Source organism: Ochotona curzoniae, unplaced genomic scaffold (assembly GCF_017591425.1).
Source record: "Ochotona curzoniae isolate NIBS_2020 unplaced genomic scaffold, NIBS_Ocur_1.0 scaffold_1037, whole genome shotgun sequence".
Taxonomy (NCBI): Eukaryota; Metazoa; Chordata; class Mammalia; order Lagomorpha; family Ochotonidae; genus Ochotona; species Ochotona curzoniae.
This window is the reverse complement of record NW_024467083.1, coordinates 12,328,943-12,353,465: the sequence shown is the minus strand read 5'-3', so window position 1 is coordinate 12,353,465 and position 24,523 is coordinate 12,328,943. Positions and strand designations below refer to the sequence as shown.

General features: G+C 39.7%; 1 non-coding gene across 1 annotated transcript; it reads right to left on the bottom strand.

Annotated features, from left to right (window-relative positions):
- Positions 1-584: 584 nt before the first annotated feature.
- Positions 585-691, bottom strand: LOC121168952. The gene has a single exon (XR_005885805.1). It is a non-coding gene; the product is annotated as a U6 spliceosomal RNA (small nuclear RNA).
- Between the last annotated feature and the right edge of the window lie 23,832 nt (positions 692-24,523).

The window sequence follows — 24,523 nt, the reverse complement described above, 5'->3', positions numbered from 1 at the left end:
TGATATTCACACTCTCTCCCTTGACTGTAGGCATGACCTACCACTTGCTCCTAACCAGATGAATACTGTACAAATGATGGGATGCATGTGCCTAAGTCACACAGGAAAATAATGTTCCTCTTACTACATTTAGCTTTTAGGAGCAAGGAGTCATGTGTGGAAATCTCATGTAGCAAGAAACTCTCTCTTCCAGCCGACAGCCAGCAAGCCACTGTGGTCCTTAGTCCAACTACTTACATGGTGTTAGTGCTACCAACAGTCTTGTGCTTGAAGCAGATTCTTCCTCAGTGGAACCTCAGACAAGAATGCAGCCAGAGTCAGAGTGCTTTATAAAGGTTCAAATTGAATTAGCTTGTGAGCAGTGGAAAGCTTTCAAAATTTTTCTCTCTACCATTAACTGTTTTTGAACACAAATTAAGGCTTTTGAATAAAATTTTCTAATTACCTCCTTTATTCTGAGAACTGATGGGCCAAAACGAGCTCTGCAATATCAGGGACAATCCCAAAGGCAAACCTCACACTACCAAGGTAAGGCTAGACATCACTGAAGGCATACAGATATGTTCATTAAACTTTTTTTAATTTAAAATATAGAATGCTTCATGAATACACATGTCATCCTTGCGCAGGGGCCATGCTAATCTTTTCTGTATCGTTCCAACTTCAATATATGTGCTGCAGAAGCAAGCACATTCATTAAACTTTTTTAATGAAGCTCCAATACCAGTCATCAGAAATCAAGCAGTGATTTAACTTTAACATTGTTACATCATATGACAATGTTCGATACCATTCATCAAGAATGGTCCTCAACCAAATAATGAACTGTGCCATAAATGGATTGTTAGATCTTAAAAAAATTGAGGGCTATGGAAGTGTCATATTTTTCTTAGAAGATGTAAACATGTGAGACAAATCTGTCAGCTCGATCTGTTCCCTAGTTAATTTCCAAACTGTAATCCTTTGAAAGCTCTCCAGCAGAAGCTAGCTCCTATGAAAATACCTAAGGATAGTCTCTTTCAGGGGAATGACTCTCCTTTTTAAGTAAAATTGCCTGAGCCCAGCTCCAGCTGACTGAGAGCTTGCAAAGGATGCATGGATAGGAAAAGATAAGACACGGACCACTATGACATGATGCTCATAATGGACAACTCAGAAAAGTTGCCTTCTTTATTTATACATAAATCATCACAAGCTTTTGCACAATTTTCAATTGTTTCATTTTTACTTCATGGTTAAGAGAACACAAAAAACAATCCTAAGGAAAATATTTTCAACAAACCATTGCTCATTGAAACCTGCAGTCACCTGGCTGAAGCCAGGAACTCCACGGTTGGCAGTGCATGTGGTTACACAGTGTCAAGTAGTTTACTTATACTCAAAATCAATTTTTACTAAACACAAACTAATATTGCCTAAAATATTAAAAGTACAGAATTAAAAGATCATAAATGAAAGGATTTTATAAAAGTATATATCAGATTCTTTACTAATTCTTATAATCAAATCATACATTAATTATCATCACCTTCACCTAGTGCTGATTCAATTGTTTCTCTTTTTTTTGTTAAAGGGCAGTGAAAGGGATCAAGGCAGCTCAGCCAACCTACAAACAGAGGGCCTTTACAAGAAACTTTCTTTCATCTATATAAACTATTTTCTTTCCCTAAATATAAGTGTCAACATAAGATAGAGATTTTAAGCCATTTTGAGGGGGTTCACATCTATTTCCTTATTAAAGATGCCCCATATATTTTTGCTTTCTGTGGTAAGAAACTAAAATGCGTCATATCATGTGTTGTAAGAGTTCGAGGTGCATGGTAAACAAACTCTTTGTACCTCCATGATTGCCATCTGTTGCAAGATATTATCAAGCCATTTCTTAAGGAAGACATTACCTATACTAGGGCAAACTTCAGGACAAAAGTGGGCACATAACAGGATGTTTGGAAACATGGTGGGCTCAATTGTCCTATTGTATACTAAAGCTGTGTGTCATAGCCTTACTGTTATTAAGGTGTATTTATCATAACATGATTGATCAATTTGAGGTGTCATACCAGTTACAGGAATCACTTCACATTAACAAAAAAACACCACCACCCTCAAAAGAATTCTATGAAACATCAGAGAGGTGATTGAGTTCCAGTGGGGTGTTATCACAGTGGGGTGAGGCAGCAATGAGGTGACCAGAGACATTCTGCCGGGCCTTGCCTCGCAGTAAGAAACTCCTCGCAGCCTTGCTAACTGAGGAGCGGTGCTCATCACACACCCATGCCATCTGACCCAACTGCACGGCTCCCCACATAAAATGACACATAGGGTTTCAAATTTCTGATGTTTGGTCTGTCTGTGGTACATTAGCTTCCATTGGTTTTGCTTGTCTGCAACCATTTAAAAAGTTAATGGTTTGGTTGCTATTATCCAATAACCTAGATGAAACTGGTATAAAAGGAAGATTATTTGCCTACAAAAAAAAATGAATGCAAGTTAAGACTGTAAGAATACTCCATTCGTTAAGCATCAAAGAGTTCTTCAATATGGGGTAAAACATTGGTATTTCAGTGGTTGTTTTACCATTATGTGCTTTCTGTAAACCAAGTTCATCATTTCTGTATCTTCACCTTAACAAGTTTCTGATCTATTTATGTCTACTGTATTCCTAGCCACCATAATCACTCAAAGTCATAAAGCTATTCCTCCTATAATTCGTTCTTTGCAGTCTTGTTCCACTAACCTAGGAAGCTAACATTTTAAATAAAAACTTAAAAGAGTGTGTAATGTTCCACAGAGTAGATGTACCACAGTTTGCTTTTTATTCTGATAATATATTTTCCAAATATTTTCAGAATTCATTTCTTTCTTGTAAATACCTTGCTAATCACACCAAGAAAGAATCTATGCCTAATGACTTTTTTCCACATATTTTGATTTCATTTATGAATTTAGTTGGAACTCTTTAGACCTTCTATATTATCACCTACTATGTTTACTAAAATTTTATGCCCACTTTTCAATTTTCCATACATATTCCCTATGTAGCTACCCACAGTACTAACTGGCACTATTTTTTTTTTTCTGAAATTTACCCACCTCCAATCTGGGTTTGTGAGCATGCATCAACAAATATGCATCTGAATTTCACCGATATCACATGACAGATGTTTGGTTTTATTCTTAAAGTAACACACTGAATGCATGCAGGAACAAGTGGAAAGGTTAGTCCTCTTTTGTGGTAGGCAGAACAATGGCTTGCCCAAGTGTCCTTTTTTAATACCTGAAACCAATGACTATGGCACGTTACATGGAACAAGAACTTCGCAAATGGCAGCAAGTAGGATATTGAACCAGAAAGATTACCTGGTATGATCCAGAGGAGACAAGTTTATTCAGGGTGTTCATAAGAAGGGTAAGGGTCAGAGTGAAAGATGTAATCACAGAAGAAATGAGTTGGTGTAAGTCAAATGCTATGAATCAAAACGTTCAGATCACTTCTTAAAGTTCAAAAGCGCCAGGAAACAGATTCATCCCCACACCCTTAATTTCGCGTTATACTTGGTGCAGCAGCAATACAAAGAGGAAAGCAGAGTCACTAAGGAACAGAAATTGAAAATCTACCATCTTCAAAATGCAAACTCAAAAATTTGCCTGGGGTTTATCTCCCTCATAAGCAGCTCGAAGAGAATGAAGCATCTCCCATGCTGTGATTTCTGGACTGAGCATACAGACTCTTAAATGTAAATCAAACTGACATACAAAGACTGGGTGGGAAGCTGCTTCCAATAACAATTCGAGATGCAGAACATGTGGAAGCTAGAATTTTGGTGGAAGTAACCATTTTCCACAATCTTAGATTGGGGAAACAGGGTGATTAAGAAGAAAACATATATACTGATGGATAAACTAATTCTTGGGCAACCAAGTTTACTAAAAAAATTAGACAAACTTGTTCATGGAGAAATTGGAACAGTTCAAGATAAAAGCCATGAGAAGCATTATACTTAACATTCAATAATTCCAACATATATTCTGCATTTAACTGCTGTGCACATTATTTAATAAGTCTCACCCCTCCCTTTCCAACCCACTGCTCAAAGACAATGCTATCACCTTTATAGTGCCTTAAACATAGTCTAAACTCACCATACACCTTGGTTAAATTTCTAATAAGAAAGAGAAAACCCAGGCCTGGCACTGTGACCTAGTGGCTAAAGTCCTCATCTTAAACATGCCAGGATCCCATATGGGCACTGATTCTAATCCTGGCTACTCTATTTCCCATCCAGCTCCCTGCTTATAGTCTGGAAAAGCAGTCGAGGACAGCCCAAAGTCTTGGGACCTTGCACCTGTGTGGGAGATCTGGAAGAGCTCCTGGCTCTTGGCTTCAATTTGAATTGGAAACAGTGATTGAAAATAAAGATTTTGGGAAATTAATATCTGAAAACTTTTGTGACATATTGAGAAACACAACGTTTGGACATTTTTATATTATATGGAAATAAGATTTATAATACATTCAATTATTAAAAACTAAACTACTTTTCACTTACATGATTAGATCATGGTACAGTTGAGTATGGAAAAGTTACAACTGCATTTCTAGAAAGAAAATAAAATAACCTATAAATATAAAACATGTAGTTGAGTTTTAGGACTACAAAAGCTTATTAATAGCCATAAAAATTTAGGTGATAATTATCTATATAAAATCACAAGTTCAGGCCTTGCAGTTGGGGACAGCTTGTAGCTCCCTGCAGTGTGGCAGCTGTGGGGGGTTGTCCCTACCATGCCAGACCCAATGCTGGGGCCTCAGGCCAAAGCTACTGCTGGAAGGCAGTGAAGGAGTCCTTGGCTTAGGGCAGCCAGTTCACCAAGGGGCGCCAGGCTCCACCTGCTGGCCACTCGGCAAGCTCTGGGGTTTTTAGGATCTGTAATTGCTGCCTAGGGACAACCATGAATAAGACCTGTTTTAGTGTAGGTGAGAGATGAATTCTGGGTGATTCCCAGTTACAAGGTCATGAAACTTTGGGCAAATGTGGGGACTGAGACCTGATGGTTTGGAGGGCAGTGTCCATAAGATCTATATGGGCCAGACTGATTCACCAGCCCAACTAGAAATCCTGAGATGGGCTGTTAGCTGTTAGCATAGAGTCATATACCAGTCCACACCAAAGCTTTGGATGGGGGCCTGTCTGGCAGGGCTAAGTACCATTACTTGACTGGGTGGTGAAATAGTGAACTGTTCACATTCGGCAGGGTCAAGACACTAACCAGCACGCGAGAGAATTTGGCGGGGGTAAATCTGTGGGGGAAACGTGGGCCTAACCCTGTGGAAATACAAGTCCCGCAGGTTAGCTCGTGCACTGGGGTGGCAAGGGGCTAAGCTAGGAGTGACCATGGTCCCTGCCATCACTTATGGATAAAGGAACAGATGGCAATCTGGGCAGGTCAAGGTAGTACCACCCGAAGCTGCACCCTAAAATAGGATGTGGGGTGGGCCGAGCTGCAGCTGGAAGGGGTTGGACCAGGCAGAGCCAAGCAAACTTCAACTCACAAAAAAGAATAGAAATCAGGATAGAGCACAGGTCATGCCGAGCTAGGCTCTTACACCAACTGGTCTGCATGAGGCAGGGACAGTATGCCACAGCATTGAAAGCAAAGGCTGAAAGAGGTGAGGGGCTAAGCCAACTAGGTCAGAGCAACCACTGGCATGACCACAATGTAGGACTGGGAATAAACTCAGTTGGGGAGCTGTGAGAACACCCTTGCTGGGTTGGGATTCCATGGCAGGGTGCAGGGGCTGGAGTGGGGGCTGCGTTCTGGTGTGGATATGGCCGAAATCTCCCTAGGCACAATTGCGGATTGGGGTTGGGCGCACCAAGCTGGGCTAGACGCCAGCACCATCTAGTGCTCTGCAGAACCTGGATAGATGTAGGACAGACTAGGCTGGGTCTCTGCCTCTATTGAGCCATGTGTGAGCAGTGTCTGGGTATGGGCAAGTCTTGGTTGGGGTGAAACAGCTACCACCAAGAACTGGAATGGATTGAAGGCCAAAAATGAGGGCTGCCCGATGAACACACCAGTATGCTCAAGACCTGGCACAGGGAGAGGTTCTGAAGGAGGAGCTTGGGAAATTCCTCTGTTGGGACACAGCACCCACAGGTGAGTGCAACAACCACGATATGGAGCAAGCCAGACCAGGCCAGAGGAAGATACCCACCATCATACATATGGCATAGGTGGGGGCAGACCAGGCTGAACCCATTCACATCAACCGCTGGCGAATCCAAGCACCAGCATAAAGTGGGGTCAGGCCAGTTTCAGTCGCAACACATATCAATGCACATTAAGGAATGCCAACGTGAGGTGAGCTGTACCAGATGTGACTGCAGTGTCCAAACAGCACACGTGAGCACTGGAGCAGAGGAATGTGGACTCCCCTGCTGGACAACCACTCCCACTGGAGATCATTTGTTGGGATGGGGGTAGACCAGACCAGGCAGGGATACAACATCGGTGGGCCTCACGTAAGCTAGATTAGGGAAGGGTCAGGCTGGGCTGACTGTTGCGAGTGGTACAAGCAAAAGTTAGAGTGGGTAAGGGTTGGCTGGACTTTGACGCAGCATCTGTTGGCAGAGGCTGGCACTGAGGGTTAATTCTGTCAAGTTAAATGGCAGAACCACATGGAGAGCACATATTCAAGAAGTTGGAGTGGTATAGTAGGGAGATAGTGGGCATTTTGTCTTGGGTTACCACTCCCACTGGAGTGCATGAAAACCAGGACAGGGGCAGGGGTCGCTAGACAGAAAGGCACCCACCACTACGTGTGTCGGCTGGATAGTAAGTTGGTTAGATTGAACTAGGCTTCAATGCCCATTCACAAGTACTAGGGCTAAATGGGATGTGGGACAGACTGAACAAGCCTGTGGTACATACTGGCATGCATGGGCACCAAGGTAGGGGACACATGTGGTGGATGTTATGGGGAGTTTCCTCAACTAAGCTGCAGCTCCCACTGGTTTGTGTGAGGACCGAATATGAAGTGGGTAGGATCGAGCTGGACTACAACACCCACTGCTTTAAGTGGAAGACAGAACTGACCCAGCAATTGCAACGGCCTTCATGTGCATAAGCTGATTGGGGTGACAGACAGTGTCAGACCCTGTACTGGCAAATTCACACAAGAAACAGGTCTGAGATCATCTCAGATGAAGTTTCTTTGGCGATCCCTCCACTGAACTGCTGATCTCAGAACCCCAACCATGAAGAGACTATGTCAGCCAGTGGATACTGAATAGGTTTCATTGCAATTGGAACAGCGAGATTGGCAGCAACACAGAACTGTTGAACTATCAAAACTGCATGAGCAGAGCCCTCACAGCACACCTCACACTGGGTACCTGGGATGGGTGGGAGGCTGGGTGGGGCTTTTCCCTTTGTTTCTCCCTTGACCCTGGCCGGATACAGGGGAAAAAATGATGATATTAGTGCAGAAACAATGGTATTACCCACTTTCCTGTAGCCCTTGACCCTTTGTACCATAATCAACTAAGATTAATAATAAATAAGTGAATAAATAAAATAAAATAAACATAGCTTTTTTATCAGTTGGAAAAAAAAAAAACCAGAAAGTAAGACTAGATGAGAGAAAAACTAAGATATAGCCAAGGGGATGTATATCTGCATCATTTGTAATATTTAGCTGAAACAAATGAAGAAACTAATAAGTGTAAGGTATTTTCTTAAAATGTAAAATTAGGAGTGTTGTGCGGCAATAGGTTAAGCTAAAGCTTGCAATACCAGCTTTCCTTATTGGGATGCCAGACTGAGTCCCCAATGCTCAATTTGCAATCTAGTTTCCTGCTAATGCATTCCAGAAGGCAGCAGGAAGTTATTCAGATTCCTGGGCCCTTGTCACCAACACACATGAGCATACCAATTTAAGAATGGAAAGGAGATACAGGTAAGCCAGTATTTCCCCAAAGCACTTGTAGGTAAATGAGAGCAATCTCAGAAGACTAACATGGCATTCCCTTCTTGGCTTCTTTTGCACTTTGCATATAACTCTTACATTATATTTTAATTCTTAATTTAGCGATTATTTTCTCCACAAGGCTTGCGATCTCGATATGAATAAAATGTATCTTTCTGAAAGGCTACTGTTTTTTTAAAGATTTTATTTTATTGGAATTGCCGATGTACAGAGAGGTGAGACAGGAAGATAAGCGACAGCAATGGCTGGTGCTGTGGTGATCCAAAGCCACAAGCCAGGAAATTCTTTTCCCCAGGGTCTCCCACACTGGTGCAGGGTCTCAAGGCTTTGAGCCGTTCTTGACTGCTTTCCCAGGCAACAAACAGGGAGCTGGATGGAAAGTGGAGCTACCAGGATTAGAACTGACATCCATATGGGATCCCGGTGTGTTCAAGGCACGGACCTTATCCAGTACGCTATCAGGCCAGGTCCTGAAAGGGTACTCTTAATGAAATGGTCTGCAAGAAATTTTGGTGAGGGTTTGAACATATTTCTCATCATTTCAAATTGTGCGTTTTTGGTGGAACTATAAAATGGTATGCTATTACGAAAAACAACAAATAGTCCCCCCAAATGAAACAGTTATTGTCTAAAAAACAGATCCAAAATAATTGAAAATACAGACTGGAAATATTTGCATACCCATATTAAGAATTATAGCATTATTCTTCATAGCTAAAATGTAGTAGTCAATAAATCCTCATAAACAGAAAACAAAAATTTAAATACCTAATTTTTATTAGGCAGAGTTAGAAGGAAACTTATACACACAAAGTGAAAACTTCTTTGTGCTGGCTCACTTCAAAAACATGGCTGCAACAGCTGGAGCTGGACCAATCCAAAGCCAGGAGCCAGGAGCTTTTTATGGGTCTCTCATATGGGTATGGAGGTCCCATGATTTGAGCCTTCCTGGGCCTTTAGTAGGGAGCTTGACTGAAAGCAGAGCTACTGAGACTCTAACTGGCACCCATATGGGATGGTGTCAAGGCAGGTAGATGATTAGCCTGCTATGCCAAGGTGCTAACCCCAGCAAAAGAAAATTCAATATATACAAACAATGTGATATTCTTCAACTTTAAAAACATTCTAACTACCATGTGCTAAAACTTCAGGACATTGTGCTAACTGAAATAAACCAGTCTCTCTCACACACATACCTTCTCTGGCTCTCTCTCTCTCCTTTTCCCCTTAAAATATAACAAACATAGCTAAAGTTTAAAAATCAGAGACAGAAAGTGGAATACGCTTGCCAAGGACCTTCCTATACCTGTAGGAAAGAATGGGAGTTTAATATTTATTGGATCAAAGTTTCAGTTTTAAAAGACATAGGTTAAAGGAGATGGGTGTTGGTGAGGATAGTACATTAAAATGCAATTAACATTGTACATACTGTGCTTTTAATTTTTTAATGTCATTTATTTCAAATGCAGAGAAAGGGAGAGAGGTAAGAGATGGGGCGGCAGGGATTGCCCATCCACTGTCTCAGTTCCCAAATGATCGCAACAACTTGGGCCAGGCTGGAGCTGGAAGCCGTTATTTATTCAAGTTATACTGCAAAGGAAATAGATATCCAAATATTTGAGTCCTCATTTGCTTCCTCACACCTTAAGATGTTTAGTTGTGAAAATAATTTAAAAACACAACCAGCAGAGTATATACTGTTAATGGATCAGATAAGGAAGCCCACCATTCTCATTCAAGAAAACTTGAATCAGGAGTAGAGATGGACTTAAATCCAGCCACTCCAAGAAGCAAGCATCCCAAATGTCCATCCCTGAGGTGTACGTGCGTATTTTGCCACAATAGTAGTATCTTTTTAAGTTAAAAAGAATGATCTTCCTAAAGGGTCAGGCATTTCAATGTCGCAACAACCAGCATCAGTTTCCTATTAAAGAAAATTGTAGGTTTCTTAAAAGTCAGTAGCTGCAAGCTTGACATCCACTATTCCATACCAAATGCTTTTGTAAGTTTGTAAGTACCTGCATTAAACCCTTTCCCACTAAAAATATATAGCAGTCTTCCTCCTTTGAAATGCTCTGCAATCTCAGACTTGTTTAATATAAACCCTAGTGGCTATCCTTTCATATGCTTTTAAGGTATTTTCGCAACTGAGCTTCTTGAAGAAAAACCTGAGCTTAAAGTTTTTATGTGCAAAATAGCGTTTTATTAATTCTTATTGAAGCATAAATTTTTTTCTTAAGATTTATTCATTTTTATTACAAAGTCAGACATACAGAGAGGAGAAGAGACAGAGAGAAAGATCTTCCGTCCAATGATTCACTCCCCAAGTGAGCACAATGGCCGGTGCTATGCCAATCCGGAGCCAGGAGCCAGGAACCTCTTCCAGGTCTCCCACAGGGGTGCAGGATCTCAAAGAATTGGGCTGCCCTAAACTGCTCCCCCAGGCCACAAGCAGGGAGCTAGATGGGAACTGGAGCCTCCAGGACTAGAACCGGCACCCATATGGGAGGACTTTAGCCACCAGGCCACACCACCAGGCCCAATATAGCATTTTTTTGAACTTCATTTTTAAATAAGTAATTATTGATCTGATGTTATATGATGTGGCGTGACTGAATGTAGCTATAAATAAGACTGAGTTAATAGCATAACAGTTTACCAAAAGCTGGGGAAATTCTCTCATTGTCAAACCAATGCTTAAAATTTCAGTGATTTAGGATATTTCTTTCTTAAATTTTACTAACATAAAGAGAATAGGTATCATGGGTAGAATTCCTAAAAGATAATCATATATCCCTGCTTCAATTTCTCCCTTACTCCTTTTCTGTTCCACTTCTCTGTAAAGTTACCGCTTTTGATTGAACTAATTCTCTTCAATTATAAGTTTGCAAATGTTTTTTCCAAATAATAAATTACTGTGGTCCAATGAGGTCGTCACACCATTTCCTGCTTCAGTTTTTGTCCCTAAGTATTTTATAATCTTCCTGTGTTACATCTCCTTGCCTCATTACCCTTAAAGTTCTACCTTATCTGCCTTCCTTCTGTTTCTACCCAAATATAAGTAATCATACCAAAAAGCATGAAGAATAAAACTTTTTTAGCTACAAACATATCTTCTCCCACTTCCACTAATCAAACATGGGTTGAGTCATGCCCCCTCCTAAAAAATATATCAAACTGAGAGGTAGGTATCACTGTTGATGTGGCTAAGCACAAAACATTCCCTATCCCTGCCCTGTACTCCTTTTAGGATCCCCTTCAGTGATAAAGTGTTTCTTATTAGAACAAAAAAAAAAAAAACTTAGCAAACGTCAGTTTGATCTTTGACACTAAAAAAAGTTGATTTCAACCACAGATTATTATGGCAAATTTAAGCTAGTTTCTACCTCCGAAAGACACAACTGTAGCATTGTTTAACAATATGAAAATTAAGAAGTAATTCTTTCCCTTGGGAAATACAGAAGCTGAAAAACAGTACACAGCTAGGTCCCAAACATGCCTCTGAAAACCTCCCACCTCCCTCGGGTCATGTTCTAAGAGATGAGGGAGAGAACAAAGCCCCTGCAGCGCCAGCCACACAGCTGGCACCGCGTGCAGCTCCTTACACCGATCATCACAATGCACTGTTACTGTTGTTTACTTGATTGTTCTCTCCACGTAGACTGAGAACGCCAAGGGCAGAAGTGTGTATAACTCATCTTCACACTCCCAGACCCTGACACTATGCTTGGCAGTGCTTGGTGCTTGATACTTAACTACTTAAATTGTTGACCTTGGGCCCGGCGGCGTGGTCTAGTGGCTAAAGTCCTCACCTTAAACACACTGGGATCCCATATGGGCGCCAGTTCTAATCCCAGCAGCTGCACTTCCCATCCAGCTCCCTGATTGTGGCCTGGGAAAGCAGGTGAGGATGGCCCATAGCTTTGGGACCCTGCACCCATGTGGGAGACCATGGGTTCCTGGCTCCGGATTGGCACAGCACTAGCCGTTGTGCTCACTTGGGGAGTGAATCATCGGACAGAAAATCTTTCTCTCTGTATGTCTGACTTTGTAATAAAAATAAATAAATCTTAAGAAAAAAAAAAAACTGTTGACCTTGCTGTGTTTATGTTAGAATGGAAATATTTAAAAAGTGATGTAAAATTATAGTTCTGGGATTGCTCATGTATACTAAAAGCACACGTATTTTTACTTACAAAATATATGTTTACATGGCTGCCTCCTTCTCAGAAGGCAGCAAGACTAAGCAATTAATAATGCAAATGTAATGAGGGACATGTTCACAAGTAATCACAGCCTGGTATTTATCAAGAAAGATAAAACTGCCCAGTAGTAGCAACTCTAAGACATTTTTTCTTCTTGGACCAATCGGTCCCTAAAACAAAGTTGCAATGGCAGTGGTAATGTGGCTGAGGGGAATGGGTTTTGCCTGAAAGTAACACAAAGTAGAAGTTAAATTTGCTAGATGTCCTGGCCGATTTAGGATTGATCATCAATAAAATACAAACATTTGGGGCCTTGGCACAGTGGCTCAACTGGTTAAGCTCCTCGCCTTGCACGCCCAGGATCCCATATGGGCACCGGTTCTATCCCGGCAGCCTCGCTTCCCTTCCAGCTCCCTGCCTGTGGCCCGGGAAAGCAGTCAAGGACAGCCCAAAGCTTTGGGACCCTGCACCCCTATGGGAGACCTGGAAGAGGCTCCTGGCTTCAGATCGGCATAGCATCAGCCGTTTCACTCACTTGGGGAGTGAATCATCGGACGGAAGATCTTCCTCTCTGTCTCTCTTCTCTGTATATCCGCCTTTCCAATAAAAAAATATAATCATAAAAATAAATCTAAAAAAAAAATACAAACATTTGAAGGTATTTCCAGGGTTTTTCTAAAAATTTGTGGTGTCAGAGGAATACAGATCACAGCTGATTAACTTTCCTCTGAAATCATGCCACCAATATCATTTTAGACTGATGGCTGAAACACAAACACTCATCAAATGCCAGTTCCAAAGGAAGATTGTTCTGAAAAGTGAACCAAAAGGAGCGGGGGGGGGGGGGGGATGAATCAGAACAGGAATCCTAATGATGAATATAAAAAATTCTGACTTTAGTGATTTGGCTAAAGGACACCGAGTTTTAATTTCGATAGTTGACCCTTTTCCAACAAACAGAAATCCGTCAATGTCATGGGAACTCACTTCTGAGATGACAGAGATCATGCCATCCACTTGAGCTGTTCTCCCTCACCCTCTTGACCCTAAGAAAGCAGTCAAGTTGTGAGCTTCCTCATTTAGAAGAATCCTTTGTAACAACAAACTCCGGCCCTGTCAAGAAATCCACTGATTCCTGCCAAAAGTAGCACCAGTAAGCTTAGGATATTAAGTTTTTCGGTGATTATGGCCCTAGATTACACCCTGATTTTAGCCTATCACCAGACCATGAGGCAAAGCAACCCAAATCAGCCACCCCAAGATTCCTCAGCCACCAAAAATCATGAGATAAGTGATTTCATTTGTTTGTTTTGAGCCACTGTGTTTGGAGACAATTTGATAAACAGAAATAGTCACAAATATACCTGTAAACACATTTCTCATTAAGTACAACCTCACTGTGCCAGCTCTGTGATGCAGAAGGCTAAACCACTGCCTACAAGGCATTAATTCCATATGGACACTGCTTCAAATCTCAGCTGCTCCTCTTCCAATTCAGCTCTCTGCTAATGTGTGTGAAAATGTGCTAAGATTTAGGGGCCCTGCAGTCTGCATGGAAGATCCAGGTTAGGTTCCAGGCCTCTGGCTTCACCCTAGCCTAACTTTAGCCATTACAGCCAGCTAGGGAATAAACAAGCACATGGACGAGCTCCCTCTACCACTCTCTCTCTCTAACTCAGTTTTTCAAGTAAATTAATAAATAACTGTTAGGGAAATATGCAGCCTTGTTTTACAAAACATTTATTCGGCTTTTCGTCTTTTCTAAGAAGGCCATTTGACTACTTGGATAAAGTAGAGACCACTATTTTGGGAGATGAGTTCTATTTGGAAGGGCTAAATTCACAGAGCAGATCACTATAACCAAGGACTATAAGCAGAATGTGAGTCAAATATAACCTTAAGATCCTTTGGTTCCTGGTAATAGGAAATATCAGCTTATTTCTTCATCATCATATGACCAGCAGTAGGAAAAAAATTAAACACCTACCTATGTATTAAAAATTATTTTCAGTGTAAGGGCTTAACCGGACACTAGACAACGTGAAGAGCCCCCACTCCATCTATTCTCAATCACCATAAATGTTCCCCATACACATAGAATAGATACTAAACACTTAAAGAACGTAATTGTCTGCTGCTAGGAGACAACATTTTATTCCAGACTCAATTCTTTGCTTACTCATTTCCCCAAACAATTTCCCTTTCGCTCAAACTCTCCTATACAATAGAGTACTTTATTAGATAATGTTTACTAATAAACTGAAGGCAAGAATAACTATTAAGAAAGATAAAGTATTCAATTAGAATAGCTTAATTACAATGTGACTTTCTGTAGAGTTCTAGCTAGTAATTTTATCTGCTAGCAATGTCAAGTGTTGATTCAAAGTAAGATACTGCACATTTGGTTCTTTCCTGATTTAACTATGAGTTGAACAAATGATTCTGATACAGGGCTTGGCTTCTAGCCCTTCAGAAATAATGCAGATATTTCTGTTTATGAGATGTATCTTCCTAGGCAATGATTCAAAGCAAACCTGCTTTTAAATCCTCTAACCAGAGACACCACCATGGAATCAAAAGGAGGGAAGAATTTCATAACTCAAATTTGAGTTTGTTTGGAATTCTCTTTGCTACTTTCCATCTTTCACTATATTCATTGATCTAAATCTGAAAAAAAAAAAACAGAACAAAACAAAAACTGATGTACGCTTCTTAAATCCTTTTTCAAGTCCTATTTCCTAATGGCTACATTGTCCTGAAGATTCACCTACCTTCTCCTGATCAATCCTAACTGAACTAGTGACATTATCAAGTGATGATGTTGCCTGGCTGGAAGACTGATTAGGCACTCACCATCATCTACAAAATTACTATGAACTCATCTCTTGAACAAAATTGAACAAAACACTCCTTGCATCTTTGTTGTAGGCTATTGATAAAAGGTCAGGCTATCACAAGGCCTCACCTTTGCTTCTTGTTATTAAATCAGGTTTATCATGATATTTTTATTTTATTTCATATATTTTTGTAAAACATGATGTTTTTTTCTGGAAGTCTCATACCCTATTCGGTACAAAAATATTCAGAAATCCTTCCTTACCTTAAAAAAAAAGTCAAGATACAATTCCTCAGGCTCAGGAGTTTCCTTTTCAACAACAATCACAAGCCCATCATTCTTCTGTTAAGTGTATCATGACATTGTAGGTATAGACAATGGTAAAACGCTGTCAAAATGTCTTTCACAGTTTCATTGGGAGTCCATCTTTTACTCAGAAGTAGAGATGCAAATATAATGAATCTTCACCTTGTATAATACCTTTTCTATAAACTCTTTGAAGATGCCTCATAAAAATCTTTTTTTTTCGCTTTTCCACTTAAAATATTTCAATGGTTTTCCATTACCTCTAAAGTGAAACAACAAACTTTAAATGATGAATACTTTTTAAATTGACGGTATCAATCTACAACCTCCATGTTTTTCCACAGGTGCCTTCCGTGCTCACTCTTTAGTGGCACTAAGCTACTGCCAGCCCTAACTAGGCTACACTCTCAAGTAGCCTATGCCTTAACGCCTTTGCCGCTCAGCTTACTCTTCATCCTATCAACTTTACCTTAAGATCCCAATCATCAATTTTATTCATTTTCCAGACCATATGCTTCTCAGATCAGCTGTGCATACTTCCCTTTCCTTTAACCTAGAATTCTCTTCCAACCTCTGACATCACCTTTCTCACCGTATTGTGAACAGTATGTCAAAATTGCCAACTAATCAAGAGTTCTTAAGAACAAATACTGCATCTTATTGGTTTTTATTTATTCTTGAATAAAAAGTGTCTGAAACCCGATAGGTATTTCAGTAAATATTTGTTGAACTAAGCAGTGTGTTTATAATGTTTGAAGTTAGTTTTGAGAAAATCATTTTTTAAAAACAGTCTTGGCAGAACAAACTATTTTTGAATTGAATTTACAATTTATTTATATAGATTTGTGTTAGTATTTGCAAGCTTTATGAAACATTCAGTGAAACTGAAGGAAAAAATTGTAATCAAATCCTGAAAAGTTCAATGATAAATTCTCAAACCACTTTTTAGTCAGAAAAAAAAATCTGCTACCAAAAACAACACAACTACTAGGAAATAAAACAGTGTATTTTACATGATATCTACATTTATGTCTATTCACGTGTTCCTTAACAACTTAGATGTTCTGAGACACACATTGGGTGATTTAATCATGGGTCAAGCATTCAAAGACTGTGCTTACACAGACCTGGCAAGCACTTCCATCTTCTAGACCAAAGAACTAAGATAATTCCATGTCTACAGTTTAAAAAAGCGGTTATTTCAGGACTACACTTAGAACTTACTTTGTTTTTACCTTTCAATCTATTTTTTTTAATTGTCTCCTATGAAGAAAAACACTTATTTCCCCATTGGGGTTCAGATGATCTGTACTGAAGACGAAGTTAAAATCTAAGAATTCTGAAACACTAGAAATACCTGAGTACTTTCATTAATAATGATGTCAAATTTCCTAATAGTAAGAGCTAGCCTGAGAGTCCAGCTCCAGCCAAGTTCGGAACTCAAGAAGGGTATGTGGATGAAGCGTAAAGATGAAAGAAACGACCACTACAATATCATGATCATAATAGACAATGCAATAAAGCTGTATGCTTTATTTATACAGAACCAGTCAAACTCTGGCTCATACTTTTCAAGTCATGGTCAAGTGGGTGTTTCCAAGGATAATTCTGCCTTTTGTTTCACCATAAAGCAGGATGTTATCCATCCTGACCCTGTGGTCAGGAAGTTTACAATAGACAGTGCATATCAACTAGTAACACATTCCTACTACAATCTTCATTCTACAACTTAATCTTGAATCAGTTAAGGGAGAAAATGCATCACAGAAGGAGGGAGCCAAAGATTAAGTATGGCCAATGGGGGCAGCAGAGACAGAGAGCATGGATTGTAAAAGGCCCTTTTGCTAAGAGGTATCGACTTCCAAGCTCACATTGATAGTCAAGACCAACTCCACAGCCGCAGACAATGGCTAAATAGTTTACAGAAATCTCAGTGGGGTTGTCTGGTGTCCATGCAAAGGGAGGTGGAGCTGCATTCAGGTGGCCACCCGGCCCTGGGTGCATCCACCCGGCTCTGCATGTGGTGGGAAATTCCTGCAGCCCTGTCTGCAATGGAACAATACTCCTCACACCTTCCTGTCTTCCACACCCACCAGCACTAGCCAAGCTCACTTGAACCTTGCAGATACAATTTGGGGGTGAGATGAAGGCCCATGTCATGTACTAGACTGAGCAAGGCATATTATAATCCAATAGACTCTGCAACAGGAAATATATTTGATTAGGCCTTTCTTTAAAAAAAAATCAAGAAGCAAACTCTGGTCTGGTAGCTATGTTAGGATTTAAAATGACTCAATCTAGCTCAGAGAGTAAATAGATGTTTACAATAATCCTATGTGAAACAGTTAATGAAACTACAGTAATCTCATACACTGCCATGTCAATAGAACCTTGAGTGCATGGCATATGATGTTCAAAAATTGTTTTTTTGAACAAGTACATTCATGATAAAATGAATGAATCAGCAGTATCAGGAAATAGAATATTTCCCAGACAGAAACACTTAACTGCATTATGACTGTTGCCTAAGGACCCTCAAAGTGGTTGGTTTTTTGGCTAGTAAATTCACCAGCAGCAGTTTCCCACCCTGATATTTTCTGTATAATAAAATGTAAATAATCTCCCCTATTTAAATATTCAAAAAAATACATAAGCATTTATTGCTAGGATTAAACACTGTGGCGACTTTCTCACTCCTTCACCCATTGCTCCAATTATTTTTCAAGGGAAGTGTACTTTAAGGAGCCTTTCATACCTTCTCCCCCTCACAGAATGGGCTCCTTACCTTTTTTCTTTATTTCCTCAATATTCTGCACATACATACACATTTAAAATTGTGAACCATTAGATTCAGAAAAGTATACAAAGTATTAATGTTTAGTGAGTTGTAACAAAGTGCAGTTTAGTCATAAGGCGGATCTTCTGTGTAAAACCCAAATTCAAACCATTGAGCTTTGTCAACATCAGGGAATGCACTCCCTATCCTTTCCTGATCTCAAATTAGGTAAGTTCCATTCCAACTTATTGTTCAGATGCTCTCTGCTCTGTATTTTGCCAAGTAAGCAGGAGTCCATGCTTGCTTTTGCTCATTTCTGTCTTATTTCTTTTACGGAACATTATGCTTTTGCCATTTGTACGTGCTGTATATGATTGCAGTTTGCTCATCTAATGCTGAATGTGATTTGTTACTGAATTGACAATGTGCTTATCCATTTTCCTGCCTGTTTGTGTGTGGGGAGGATCTAATTTAGGGCCATTCTGAACATTGTGTATTGTATCAAACATATCCCAGTGAACCAAAGTATACATTTAAAGATAAAGCATCTCCTTGAGAAGTGTGATTTCTGATTCATGTAACCATGAACTTTACTGTATAAAGCCAAAACATTTTTCAAAATGTTTGTATCATGATATATTTCTACAGGTTTATGAAAGCTTTCATTGTTCACTGCCCCACTTCCTATCCAGCTCTCCGCTTGTGCCCTGGGAAAGCAATGGAGGATTCAGGGAGCTATGTGGAGGGCCAAAGGGAGGCTCCCGGTTCCTGGCTTTGGATCAGCTCATCTCTGACCACTGCAGCCATTTGAGGAGTGAGCTTGTGGGTGCAGAATCTCTCTCTCTTCCTACCCCTCCCTGTATAATTCATCTTTCAAATACAAGTAAATATTTTAAAAGTAAAATAAAATAGATGTACATTGGCCATTTGGATTTCCTCATTTTCCAAATCTTTGATCACTTTTTAATTGAATGTATACCCTTTATATTCCAGCTAATATGTAACAATGACTTATATATTCTGAGTATATTGGGTTAAACAGCTGTGCATTGTGGTACATCAGGTTAAATCGTTGCCTGCATCACTGGTATCCCATATTACCACCAGTTCAAGCCCTGATTGTATCATTTCCAATCCAGCGCCTTGCATATTTCTCTTTGTCTCTCTCTTCTTCCATCATTCCCACCCTCTCTGTAACTGTCTTTCAAATAAATAAATAAAATTTGAAAATCAAACTTTTGCAGTACAACTTTTGTACTCGTCTGAATGATCACTTAGTCATAAATCATTGTTTATATTCCTGTTTCTATTTCTAGGAATTCTATTTTGTTCATTTCCCTATGTTGCTTAAGCTGTTATCATAGAGTATAAGTTAACATATTTATATTCCCATTAACTTGATCATCATTAACATCAGTAGTTCTGACAAATTTCACAATTACCTTTTCACATCCCACTTCCCACCCAGCCAAAAAACAAAAATACACAGGGATTTTTACTTCTCTCTCTCTCTCTCTTTTTTTTTTTTAAACTTATTTTTATTAGAAAGTCAGTTTTACAGAAAGAAGGAAAGACAGATCTTCCATCCACTGGTTTATTGCCTGCATTGCCGCAACTCCTGGAACTGAGCTGACCCAAAGCCAGGAGCCAGGAGCCTTTTCTGGGTCTCCCATGCAGGTACAGGGTTCCAAGGCTTTGGGGCGTCCTCTATTGCTTTCCCGGGCCACAGCAAGGAGCTGGAAGTGGAGCAGTCAGGACATGAACCAGTGCCCATATGGGATCCCGGTGCATACAAGGCAAGGACTTCAACCACTAGGCTACTGTGTCAGGCCCAGGAATTTTTATTTTCATTGAACTAAATCTACAGGTAAATTCAAACAAAAGTAACAACTTAGGCAAATTTAAATCTTAACATACATTACCATTTGCTCTCATCCTTCTAATATGTTTTTTCTGAAGATTTTTTTTTTGAGGGATTTTGAAATTTTAACTCTATTATACAGTATCTTATTTAAACAAATTTTTGATGTTCTAAGTATGTACAAATAACGATTGCATGTTGAGTTTTTAGGGTTACTTTACTTTTACATTCATTCTAATTATTTTCAGCAAGTCATCTTAGATTTTCTATTTACAGAATCCTATCACCCAAAATAATTAAAAAGTTGCTTTTTCCAAGTTCATATAAGCTTTATTTATCTTTTTGTTGATGAGGTTGTTGGTGTTTGGGAAGTGTGTATTTGTTCATACTTTCCCTACTGTGCTCAGATAAATCTTCAAGGGAGGGGGGGCTGGGGAGAATTGCAAAGAGGTATTGGCTGTGAGAAACCTGATCTTTATCCAGAAATAACAGGCACAATGTGAGGAATTTCATGTTAGGCAAGGCTCCAACCTGCGGCCACCCATAAGACTGTAGCTCCACAGGGAAAACCACATTTTGCTGAGCAAGAATGCTAGAATCCCTGGCTAGGCTGTTCAGGAAAGAATAGGAGAAAAATGAGTTTCACCTGATACTGCAAAAAAGCCTTGCAAAGCTAGTGCTTCATAATTTTTTATCTCTAAGATAGTTCTGTAGTAGCTTAGTGTGTTAATTCGGTCCTGCAAACTCCTCCCAGTTTGTGGTATTTGCATTTATAAATCTAATTGTTCTGTAGTTCGGGATCAAGAGTTCTTTGGAGCAGGAGACCAGTATCCACCCGGGCAATAAAGGACTTTGAAATTTTAACCATGCATGGTACTCTTCTGCATTGGCTCATTTGGGTGCAAAAAATCCCATGTCCACACACGAACCCTGCAAAGTTACAGCATTAGATGTAATTAAATAGTAAATATGCACTATAGATGTGAATATTTATTAAATGTTTTTTATGACATAATGGAATTACATTCCATTCCTGCTTTGCTCAATTTAATGAAGATAATGAATTCTCAAAAATTTTTATTAATTTACTTGAAAGGCAGAACATCAGAGAAAGGGCAGGTAGAGACAAATAGAGGGCAGAGAAAGAAATAACTTCTATCTACTGATTCACTCCCCAAATGACCACAAGGAGCAGGGCTACAGCAGACAAAAGCCTGGAGAGAGGCCACACTATCACAAGCACCTGTTAGCCTCTGAGCCCTTACAGGTGTTTGAGTAGAAAGCTAAGCGATAAGCAGAGCATCAGGTGCTGTAGCAGTCTCTTCAGTATGGAATCCCCGAGTCCCAGGAGACTGCTTAACTCTGCCTTAATGCCAGCCCCTAGTTTAATGAAGATATGGAACTGTGAAAAATATAACTGCTCATCTTTCAAATTACGACTGAATTGCTCCTCATTTTCTCTATCAATCTCATGCTTTTGAACAGATCTCACCTTGGTCAAAATACAGTATCCTTTTAATTACTGCTGTACTAAACTTGCTATTGTTTTATTGAAGACACTTTCACCTATATTAATAAGAGATTTTGCCTACACTTTGTTATTGTATATTCATATCTTCCTTCATATGTTAAGGGTCATGTTAGCCTGACAAAGTGAATTGTGAAAGATTCGTTAGTTTTGTACCACACCAATTTGATAAAACATAATTAAGCCATGTAGGCATAATACTTTCTCTCTTTGAGGTATTTTAATTATCTTTTTATTTTTCTTAGCTTTCTGAACCATTCTTTTTTTCTACTTTTACCTCCATTTCAACATTATAGTTTTCTGGAAATGCACCATTTCGTTCAAACTTTTAGATTCTGATAACAAAAGCATCATAGTATCCCATTATCATCTTTTTGATGCTTCAGACTATACAGTAATTAGTGTCCTTTTTATTCCTGAACAATGTTATTCACACCTCCTCTATTTGATCAGTCTTGAAAATAAAGAAGTTGGACAAGGACTGGGATAGAACTGCCTTAATTAGATTTTTCAAAGTGTCTTATAAACACTCCCAGCACCTGGTGTTTGTCAGGTTTGTAGACCTCCACTGTGTCTCCAGCATCTGGTATGGTCTCATCTGTGGGTTTCAATGTAAGCCCCATAAACTTTTACAGTTAAAGCTGAAAGAAGACTAGCCTTGCTCCCTCTCTCCCAATTCTTTCTTTCCAATTCCTCCTCAAAGACAATGGGAGATTTTGTAAGGGCTCACTGATACAAAAGCTGCAAGGAGAGAAGCAGCTGCTCCCTTCACAACAACTTCCAGTGATACATCTGGCAGCTCGTCAACACATGAAATATGAATGAAATTTAGGGTGAATAAGGCCAAGTTACCACATTCACAAGAGGTAGTATATTCCCCCCTCTGTTTCAAGCACGTTCTGTTTTTTTTTTTTTTTAAATCTATTTTTATTGGAAAGGTGAATATACAGAGAGGAAGAGGACAGACAGAGAGGAAGATTCTCCATCTGATGGTTCACTCTCCAAGCAGCCACAATGGCTGGAGCTGAGCCAGGAGCTCCTCCGGGTCTCCCAAGCCCGTGCAGGGTCCCAAAGCTTTGGGCTGTCCAGGCCACAGGCAGGGAGCTGCATCGGAAGCAGTGCCACCGGGATTAGAACCAATGCCCATTTGGGATCTTGAATCATGCAAGGCGAGGACTTTAACCACCATTCCATCGCGCCCGGCCCTCAAGCACGTTCTTAAGATCTTGGCATCTTCTTCTAACTATGCCCTTGCCTTGAGGATATTAAGCCCGGGGGGGGGGGGTTAGATCTGAGCTACCAGGTTGCTTATTCTTATAGGGAACAGTATAAAGTGAAAAATGTCAAATAATAACTTTACAAAACATTTATCCCTAAGGCCTATTGCCTGTTATAAATGAGATAGGAGTACTGGTTAACAATAAACTTAAATATAAATATATCAATGATGTAACATTTTGAAAATGGCCTGTTAGTAATTTAAATTACGTAAATCAAAGAAATCTGTGTTAACTGGTAATCTTACTGCTGGACAAAGTAAGTCAGTTTTTACTCTTACAATCCTATCAGAGAACTCTGGGAGTGGCTGCAGAATCCAGGTACTGCAGCAGTCCCAAGGCAACCTGCTCTTGCTGTTGATACGCAAATTATGAACGCTGTGCTTGCAGCTGAGGATCCAGATAGCTGATGAGACAAGCAGATGAAAACGTTTACCTGCTTTAAACTTAATTCACAAAAGCTAGAACATCTCCCGACCAATAGACGGTAACCCATGATAGCAATGTTAAAACAACTTGTACAAATGATAAACATTAAGACACACACGTGCGTGCGTGAACACACACACACACACACACACACACACACACACTTTTGGAGACTTAAAAACTTCTCAACCAAGCTTAGTAATAGTAGTGTTCATCAGAAACCATTACGTGAAAAGCCATCAATTCAACAGTCTTGAACCAAGACCCTGAGAGTAAAAGGTCGCCACTATGAAATCCCTCGATCAACGCAAAAATCTGATTTCAGTCTTCGCAGTAATATAGCTATCCTAAGATTACATAGTGAACAATCAGATACAACTGTAGAGCTAAATCACGAAAAGCGCACAAACTAAAATTAAACCTTCACAACTTCACGGATGTGCACAACATTTTGACTTGACAGAATTTTACTCCATGGGGGGTGGGGGGGGAGAACTAATATAATCCAATCAGCCCGATCTACTGTCTTCACAAAACGGGAGCTAAAGCGTTGGCACTCTTAGGCCTTGTAAGAACACCAAGGGAAGCTGAGACAAGACTTTTTGTTGTTGAAGTTAGCATAACACATTATAGATTAGATTCAATTATTGACACGAAATCACTCGAATGCATTTAACACCAATATAAAACCTTGACCAATTAAAGGCAGTAAAAAATTTGATAACCAGCCAAAACCACAGAAATTACTTTAACATATAAAAATGCTTTGCAGACAATGAACAGCACATTTTAACTTATACCTTGAACTAATTCAATAGTGTGTTAGAGTTTAATTCTATGCCAACTTACGATAAAATTGTACCTTTTTGAAAATATCACAAATGAAACATTAAGAGCTACAAGAGACAAACATTAAGAGCTGCAAGAGACAATATTCTTTGAATTCTAAAGTTCCCAAAAGTTGCCATGGATATGCAGGTGAAGTCAGTCAGTTTACTAAGTTTATCACAACAAAAGACCTTCCAAGGTAGAATTCACAAGCCCAGGAAACAAGTTCTGTAAAATTGGTTTTTTCCTTGATTTTTTCCTCTTTACCATTTTAAAAGATATTTAAAAGGTGAGCAACCAGGCAAAAAAAATCTTAGGGTCAGGTAATGGAAGTCTGGAGGAATCAAAAGCAGCCAGCTGTTGGCAATAGAAGGCCTAACAAAATCAGCATCCCAAGAATTGCTATCAGAGCATTCAGCCAAGCTTCCAATGGATGGGGCCTCACCTTCCTCCCCTTCAAATTCAAAATGGGGGGCTTGACTCG